Source organism: Lemur catta, chromosome 1, assembly GCF_020740605.2.
Source record: "Lemur catta isolate mLemCat1 chromosome 1, mLemCat1.pri, whole genome shotgun sequence".
NCBI lineage: Eukaryota > Metazoa > Chordata > Mammalia > Primates > Lemuridae > Lemur > Lemur catta.
The window spans coordinates 193782018-193790596 of NC_059128.1; the positions used below are offsets into that span (position 1 = coordinate 193782018).

Below are 8579 nucleotides of genomic sequence, written 5' to 3' on the forward strand. Positions count from 1 at the left end.
TTAATTTTACAAGGAAAATGAAGAAACATGTAGGCCAGAACAATTGCAGTAGACCAACTCTCCCACCAAGAACAACTAGAAAAGTTGTAGCCAAACAAAAAATCATCAGTTTAAAGACATTAGAGTCTTGCTGGAAGAAGGAGAACAAATGAATTCAAGATTTTGGAAAACAGAGATGGGAGGTGACGATTTTGAGCTTTTTCTGTCTGGGACATTTGCTGATTCTTAGGACAAGCAAGACTTAGAATGGCTGCTTTGCTTAAGCTAAAGATTGCTGCTGGTATTACAGAAACGAGATGATGATGATGATGATGCTTCCTCCACTAACACCACTACTACTACTGCTACTACTTCTTTTTCTTCTTCTTCTTCCTCCTCCTCCTTCTTCCTCTTAATCAATGTTTTCTTCCTATTCAATATGTTGAGAAAACCCAGCAATTGAAGACTGTAGAGACCACAAGGTCTATGCTAAAAGCCCTAGACAGTTGAAACTTACATTGGAGAGGAGCAACCAGTGCCCAACCACACCTGAAAAAGAGTCTTGATTTAGTTTTATTCCTGATAGAACTAGGTTGATCAGTCCCCCTCTATATGTCTATGTGAAGAAAGAATAAAAGATAATAATAACATTTTTTTTACTACACAATTTCTGACCTTTAGTTAAAAATCAGTTGGCAAGAACACAGACAGAATTGATTGACCAAAAATAAAAATAAAAACAACAGCAATGAAAGCTAAACGGACACACAAACACAAAAGGACCAAAGGCCATCTAGATATTGATGTTAATTGACAACTACTTTAATTAAAAAAGATATATTTAAGAAACTTTTTAAAATTAAGAAAATAGAAAGAAAGATGAAGAATCCAGCAGAATATTGTAATCTATACAAAAGATTCAAATGGAAATTCTAGAAAGGAAACATAAAAACCAAAAATCAACTCAACAGATGAATTTACCAGCAGAGGACAAAATTAGTAAGAAGTGAGGTCAGTTGAAACATCTCAACTAGGGAAGGGGTTGCAGAGTCCCTGCATTAGCTCACTCTGCCCCTTGCTTGTAGATCCTCCTTGCTCCCGAAGCTTTCAATATTTGTTATTGTGGAAGAAGGTAATTCACCTGAAACAGAAGAGCAGCAACTTGAGGTATCAGAAAGTGACTTCCTGGCTTTCCCTTCTCTATTGATCAATCAGTGGTAAAGAAAGTGTAGTTTCTGAGCTGAATGATGACAGCATTGCAGAGTTAAGAAGAATGTGGAAAGGGACCAAAGAAAATCTTTGCCCCACCTGCACAAAAATTGCATAGCCTGATACCTTGTAGCCCTAACTCACCCAAGGAGGAGACCATGGGAATTAGTTCCCCAGAGACAGAGACCAGGCCAAAGCTGCCAAAGGCTAGGCTAGAGAAGAAGGAAGAGAAAGCAACCACAGAGAATCGTCCAAGCAGTGGCCAGAAGAAAAAAGGAGAGGCTGAAGACAACAAGCAAGTAGAGAAGAAAGCAAAGGAAAAATCAAGTCTTTCCAATGCATAATTTGAGCAGATTATCCAGATTGTGCTGCAGAGGTCCCTCCAGGAGGGCTTGGTGTTAGGATCTGGCCTTGATTTTGCAGAGACTTCCTGTGCCCAGTTTATATAGTACATACCCAGTCAGACAAAGAGCCAGCCATTGCTACTTCTGCTACTGATAATGATAATGCTGATACAGAGAAGATAATGGTCCCTCATACTCCTGAGATTTCAGCCTCTCAGGACAATGAAGTTTTCTCTGAGATAGGAACAGCTGAGTTAGGCCAGACAGAAACTGCACCCTCTGGGAAGATATTCAATAGACTCCCTTTAAACAAAAGAAAGAAAGGCACTCAAGATGAGAAAATGGAGAAAGTCCAAGGCGGGCATGAACACAGACGGAAAGACCAACTGAAGAAAATGGTTCAGGATCATTTTCAGATCAGGAACCAGCAAAAAGGAAAGCAAAGTGGTTTTGGTCAAAGTCTGATCTGGGTCCAGTGTTCTTCTCCAAACTGTGACAATGGAGGCAGCTGTGTGGGAACATTGACCCCTCAGTTCTCCCCGATAATTGGTCCTGTGACCAGAATACAGACTTGGAGTATAATCGCTGTGATATTCCTGAGGAGATCTGGACAGGACATGAGAGTGATGTGGCCTATGCCTCCTACAGCCCAGTATCTAACATCTGGGCCAAGTAATATGGCTACTGTGATGGCCAGGCATGGTAGTATCTGACGCTGACCTGCCGGAATATTTTCTTTTTGTTTCTCATCTTGATTCCCTGCCATCTAAGTATAACGTGACAGTTTTGGGGGAAACAGTTGTCATACTTAGATCCCAGTCAACATATTAAAGAACTTCGAGGCACTGTCCCTGGAGCTAGCAGGAGTGAAAAAGTGCAGGAAAAAAGAGTGCAGCCAGAAACTGGGGGCAGCCCTAATGGTGGTTCAAGAGGCAGAACACATCAGCATTCAGGAGCAGGTTAACTTGTTTGGTTTCCCAGGCTGATACAATGGATCTGACGTAGTGGGGAAGGAAAAGACTTAATGCTCTCTGGGACTAACAGCCCAGATTCCTGCTTGGAGAAAGAGGAGGAGGAGGAATCAGAGGAGGAAAAAGAAGAGGAGGAAGAGAAGTAGACCCAACTTTGTCTGGACCCCAGTCAGTCAAAATACAGACAAAAAAACCCAAGGAAGAGGCATGGCAGATGTATGAGGTGGGACCCAGAAAAGGAAGATGGTGAGGAGATCTCCGGGCAGTGAATCCACAGCAACTTCTGCATCCCTAACTGCAAAGAAAAAAGGCTAAGGGAATTCAGAGTCCGACTAGCCAGGCCCTAGGAAAAAATTTAAAACTCTCCAAAGCAAGGGCTCAGCAACCAGTTTATCTGAGGACAAAGAAGGCAGAATGGTGCCACAGGGCTTGAGCCCACCAGCTCATGATGGGGCCTGTGCCTTGGCTGTGAAAGAAGGGCCTAGACCCCAGGAACCACTGACTCAGGAGACTGGAAGTGTCCGCCCTTAAGATGAAACCTCCAGTGACCTGGACCTGGAGCTACTTATGGAAGATGTTGGAAAAGAGCCAGAGCAGAAAGCGGAGCCGCAGCACAGAGAAGATGAAGAGAAATTGACCACGACCTTTGAGGAATAGTTGTGTGCTCTCTTCCCTGGAGAGCAGGAGGGAGAGCCTCGCAGTGGGGTCCCCCCTGAGAAGTTGCTAAGTGTTGGGGTTGTTAATTGGCTTCCAGGTTCAAGTCAGAGTTGTGCAGTTTATATGTTAATAAAGCAGGTCACCAGTAAAAAAAAAAAAAAAAAGAAAAAGAAACATCTCAACTAAAACACACAGATACAACAAATAGGAAATAGAGAATGGAGCAAAAGAAGCATGATATATATAGGAATAAGATTAAATACAGTAACTGGATTTTCCTTCTGAAAATAGGAGGTTTCCTTCCTTCAGTAGTGAGATTGAAGTACAATATTTGAAAACACAATAATCAAATATTTTCTAATGTCCATGAAAGACCAGAATTCTTGTATTTAAAAATTGAGGCAGATATCAATCTTAAGTGGAAGAAAAAAACTAGACACATTATAATGAAACTATTGTGAAAACAAAGATAAACAAAACCTTTAAAGCAAGATGAAAAAAAGAACAGAAAAAAGAATGACAGCTGAATTCTCACTAACAGAGAAGAAAGCCAGAATTCAACAAAATGACATTTTAAGACACGAAAAGCATATTAAAAATATTAAAATTCTATATCCAGTAACAATTTCCAGAAATTCAAATAAAATTAATAATCTGGAAATGCCTCACCAGCATAAGACCACCAAAACAATATAAATAACTCTTCAGGCAGTAGGCAAATGAGTCCAGAAAAACATGCAGAGCTGGGAAGAAAGACAAGAATTAGAAAACTAAAAATGTGAATAACTATAATTGAATACTGGCTGTATGTATCATATAGTGGTCAATGTTTAACATTAATCTCTCTGAAAAAAATCTTGATTTGTCACATATATGAATTTTCCTGGTGTAAATATTGCTAACCATGGCCAACTTCAGGATATCAATGTGATGTCACTGAATGTACAGGTAGGAAAAGATTCACAAAATTTCTTTTTGAGAGCTGATAAAAACTGACTACAGGACACCATTGACTATATAACAAAAATAATAATATTTGGGGGGCTTTAAATATATGTAAAAGAAATGTGTGAACATAGTAACAAATTAGGAAAAGGTAAATGAGTGAAGTTGTTCCAAGGTTCTAATATTTTTAAGAAAGTGTTCCAAATAATATTATGTATTAAAGTATAAAAAGTGGGGAATGAATATTTTAATTTATAGAGGAACCACTAGGAACAGTAAAAGATGGAATAACTGATTAATAGAGTGAGGCAAAGTGATATTTAAAAACATGTGATTAAAGCAAATGGAGAAATATTGCAGAGAAGAAAGGAAATAAATTTGATGACATAAATATAAACCCAATTATATATCAGATTGTCAGAGTGGGTAAAAACTAAAACTTGGCCATATAAAGTTTACAAAAACACACTATATATAAGGATACACAAAATTTAAAATAAATGGAAAGTAAAAGACATGCCATACAGCATAAAACAACAACAGCAACAAAAATTGCTGTAGCAATACCAATATCAGAAAATGGAAGACTTGAATTTGAGAACTATTACTAGAGAGAGAGGAGAAAATTTCATAATGCTAATTAGGCAACTTGCAAGAAATACAGTAAGAATAAATCTGTGTTTGGCTAATAATAGCTTTAAATGAATGAAATAAAATTTGGTGAAAGAATATGGAGAATAACATAATTAAAATTGTAATAACAGACTTTAACACATTACTCTCAATAGTGGGTAGAACAAGTAGACAAAAATTCAGGAAGCATATAGAAGATATGAATTACTTAACAAATGACATTATATATGTGTATGTGTGTGAGCATATATACAAACACATATATAAAATACTACACCACGAAAAAATGAAGAGATATTTTTCAGGTGTTAATTATATGCTGAATAGTAAAGAAAGCTTTAGCAAAGAGATTGAAATCTTTCATAATATTCTCTAAGTTCACACAAAAATAAAGAACAAAATTAAGACATATGTGTGTATATATAAATTTTAATTTAAAATAAATCACATTAAAGATAAAAATCACAACCTAAAATTTAATAATATTTTGAACTGAAGATAAAAACACATCAAAACAAAACTTTGAAAATATAATTGTAAAATATTGCAATTTGAAAAGTTAGACAAAATAGATCAATTTTATGGGATCATATACACATCATAAAAACAACTGATAAATGTACAAGAATGAAAAATTACAGAAAAAAAGGTCTGAAACATTGATGTTGGCCAGGCTTGGTGGCTCTCGCCTGTAATCCTAGCATTCTAGGAGGCTGAGGTGGGAGGATTGCTTGAGTTCAGGAGTTGGAGACCAGCCTGAACAAGAGAGAAATCCTGTCTCTACTAAAAATAAAAAAATTAGCCCATGTCCTGGTGTGCGCCTGTAGTCTCAGCTACTCGGGAGGTAGAAGCAGGGAGGTCGCTTGAGCCTAGGAGTTTGAGATTCTGTGAATTAGGCTGACGCCACTGCACTCTACTCAGGGCAACACAGTGAGTCTCTGTCTCAAAAAAAAAAAAACAAAAAAAAGCATTGATATTAAAAGAAGACAAGTTTAGTTTACTTTTGGAAATGAATCAAGACATTAACAGAAAAAAAGTATTATATCCTTATGATTATCATCTTCATAGAGGTAGAAAATACTATTGGTTAGTGTTAGCACTTCCTTATGATAAAAACTTTGGCAACTTAAAATAGAAGTGATATCCTTAATTTCTGGTAACGATATCTTAAAAACTCCTTACAATATACTTCAGAGTGAAATATTAAAATTTTACCTCTGAAATAGCAACTGTAAAATTATGCTTGCTTTGACCTTTTTTAAACATTTTACTGTTCTAGCTCATGTAAGAAAACACGAAAAAATATAAAAGAATTAATATATAGGTGATAAATTTACATAAAACATACAGCATGCTTGTGTTTAAATACAGAGCAAAAAAATCCACTGATAAAATATTAACCTTTTTTAAATTTTTTTATTTCAGCAAATTACAGGGGTACAAATGCATAAGCTACATATATTGCCTTTGCCCAACCCGAGTCATAGCTTCAAGCATGTCCATCCTCCAGACAGTGCGCACTGCACCCATTAGGTGTGAATGTACCCATCCCTTCCTCCCCCTCCCACCTGCCCGACACCCGCTGAATGTTACTAGTATATGTGCACCTAAGCATTGGTCAGTTAAGTCAGTTAATACCAATTTGATGGTGAGTACATATGGTGCTCGTTTTTCCATTCTTGTGATACTTCACTTAGTAGAATGGACTCCAGCTCTATCCAGGATAATACAAGAGGTGCTAGATCACCATTGTTTTTTGTGGCTGAGTAGAACTCCACAGTATGCATATACCACATTTTATTAATCCACTCATGTATTGATGGGCACTTAGGTTGTTTCCACGTCTTTGCAATTGTGAATTGTGCTGCTGTAAACATTCCAGTGCAGATGTCTTAACCAACACCCAAACAGCAGTAAGCCAAAAGGAATAATAATAATAATGTGAATATATTGAATTAAGAATTTTTTGTTTCACAAGACAGGATTTAGAGAGAAAACAAGCCACACAGTGGGTGGAGATTCTTCTTATAATACAAAGGATCCATTATATAAAGTATTTTTGAAACGGGGTCTTGTTCTGTTGCCCAGACTAGATGATGACCATCATCATAGGTCATTGCAATCTCCAGCTCCTGGGCTCAAGCGATCCTGACCCTCCTGCTTCAGCGTTCTCAGTTGCTGGGGCTACAGGCACACATCACCATGCCTGGCTAATTTTTCTGTTTTTGTAGAGACAGGACATGCTCTTGTTCTTGATCAGGCTGATCTCTAACTCTTGTCCTGAAGCGATTCTCTTGCCTCTGCCTCACAAAGTGCTAAGATTACAGGTGTGAACCAGTGAGCCTGGCCGATAAATCAATTTTAAAAAGAGGATATCTACTATAAACATTGTAATAAACATGTGAAAGGTGCTAAGCTTCATATAAACAGGCCATTATGTGTGAAGTAAAACAGAGCTAAACGAAACAATCTAAAAGAAGTGCTGGCAAGATTTGGAGCAACCAGTACCCTAATGCGCTGCTGGTGAGAATATAAATTGTTAAAATCTCTCTGGAAGAAAATTACTTGTCAGTTTTTATTAAAGCTGAACATATATATTCCCTATTGCCCAACAATTGAATTTTTATGCATATACCTATGGAAAATTCATAAATATGTTTACCAAAAATTATGAATAATTATGTGCATAACAGCACTTGCCAAACACTGGAAACAATTCAACTGTTTTTCAACAATAGAATAAATATTAATATATCTTAGTATAGTAACACAACACAACAGAAGACACAAAACAAAACAAAACTACCCACACCAGACAAGGTAAATCTCACAGAGATAATGTTCAGAAAAACTACTGCAAAAACAACTAAAACCAGCTAAATGAAAAGGAAGCAGCCACACAAAGTAGATCAGTATGATTCTATTTGTTTCTACTATTTATGTGTAGAAGTAGATCTACCTCATTGATATGTAGGAAGGAAGAATCATGATTATCCTTAGAGGGGACGTAAGTGGAACAGGCCACTAGGAGGTTTCTGGGGATACTAATAATAACCCATTTCTTGATCTGGATGCTGATTATAATGTATTTGCTCACTTTATAAAAAATTGTCAAGCTATAAACTTGTGATTTGTGCATCTTTTCATGTGTTTGTTGTACTTCAAAAGTGTTTACAGGAAATAAACACACACATCTGAGAAAATATAGTCAGTAGGTAGCATTAGTAATATTTGCAAGCATTTCTAATAATCTTAAATAGTAACAAGTGATGCCCTGAGGAAATTTTGAACACTCCTTTCTAGGAGGAATTCTCTCACCTTCTTGTCATTTTAGCAAGTGAATAATTATATTACTGGAATGATTATAGGCAATATAGATTAAGAGTAAAAGAAAAGTGAGAACTTTGACAAAGTTTTCATTGGATTCCATAGATAAAAGTTGATTTGGAATATAGGCATCTGTATAAATCAGTGGTTTTCCAAATGTGTCCCCAGGCCAGCAGCATCAGCTGGTGCCACCTCCAGACCTACTAAAGCCTCAACTCTGGGTATGAGGCCCAAAATTTGAGTTTTAACAAGTCTTCCAAGTAATTCTGATGTGTGCTGACTTTCCAGGTGCACTGATATACAATTAAACCATAGGGACACTACCTGTCTTTCCTTTTCCTTTCCTTTTATTTTTTTTTCCATTTAGAAAGTTATCAGGCACACTATTGGTGACAAACAAATAGTCCTTGAATGAGTAAGTAATGTTTTTCATGTTATATAGTTCTTTATTGAATTATGTTTAATTAATTGTATTCCACATACAGAAATGGGACCAACAGAATTTGAATAACTT

The 8579-nt window shown here is 36.7% G+C and overlaps 1 pseudogene; it reads left to right on the forward strand.

Annotated features, from left to right (window-relative positions):
* The first annotated feature begins 1223 nt into the window (after positions 1 to 1223).
* Positions 1224 to 2839, forward strand: LOC123641686 (annotated as a pseudogene).
* Positions 2840 to 8579: the final 5740 nt, after the last annotated feature.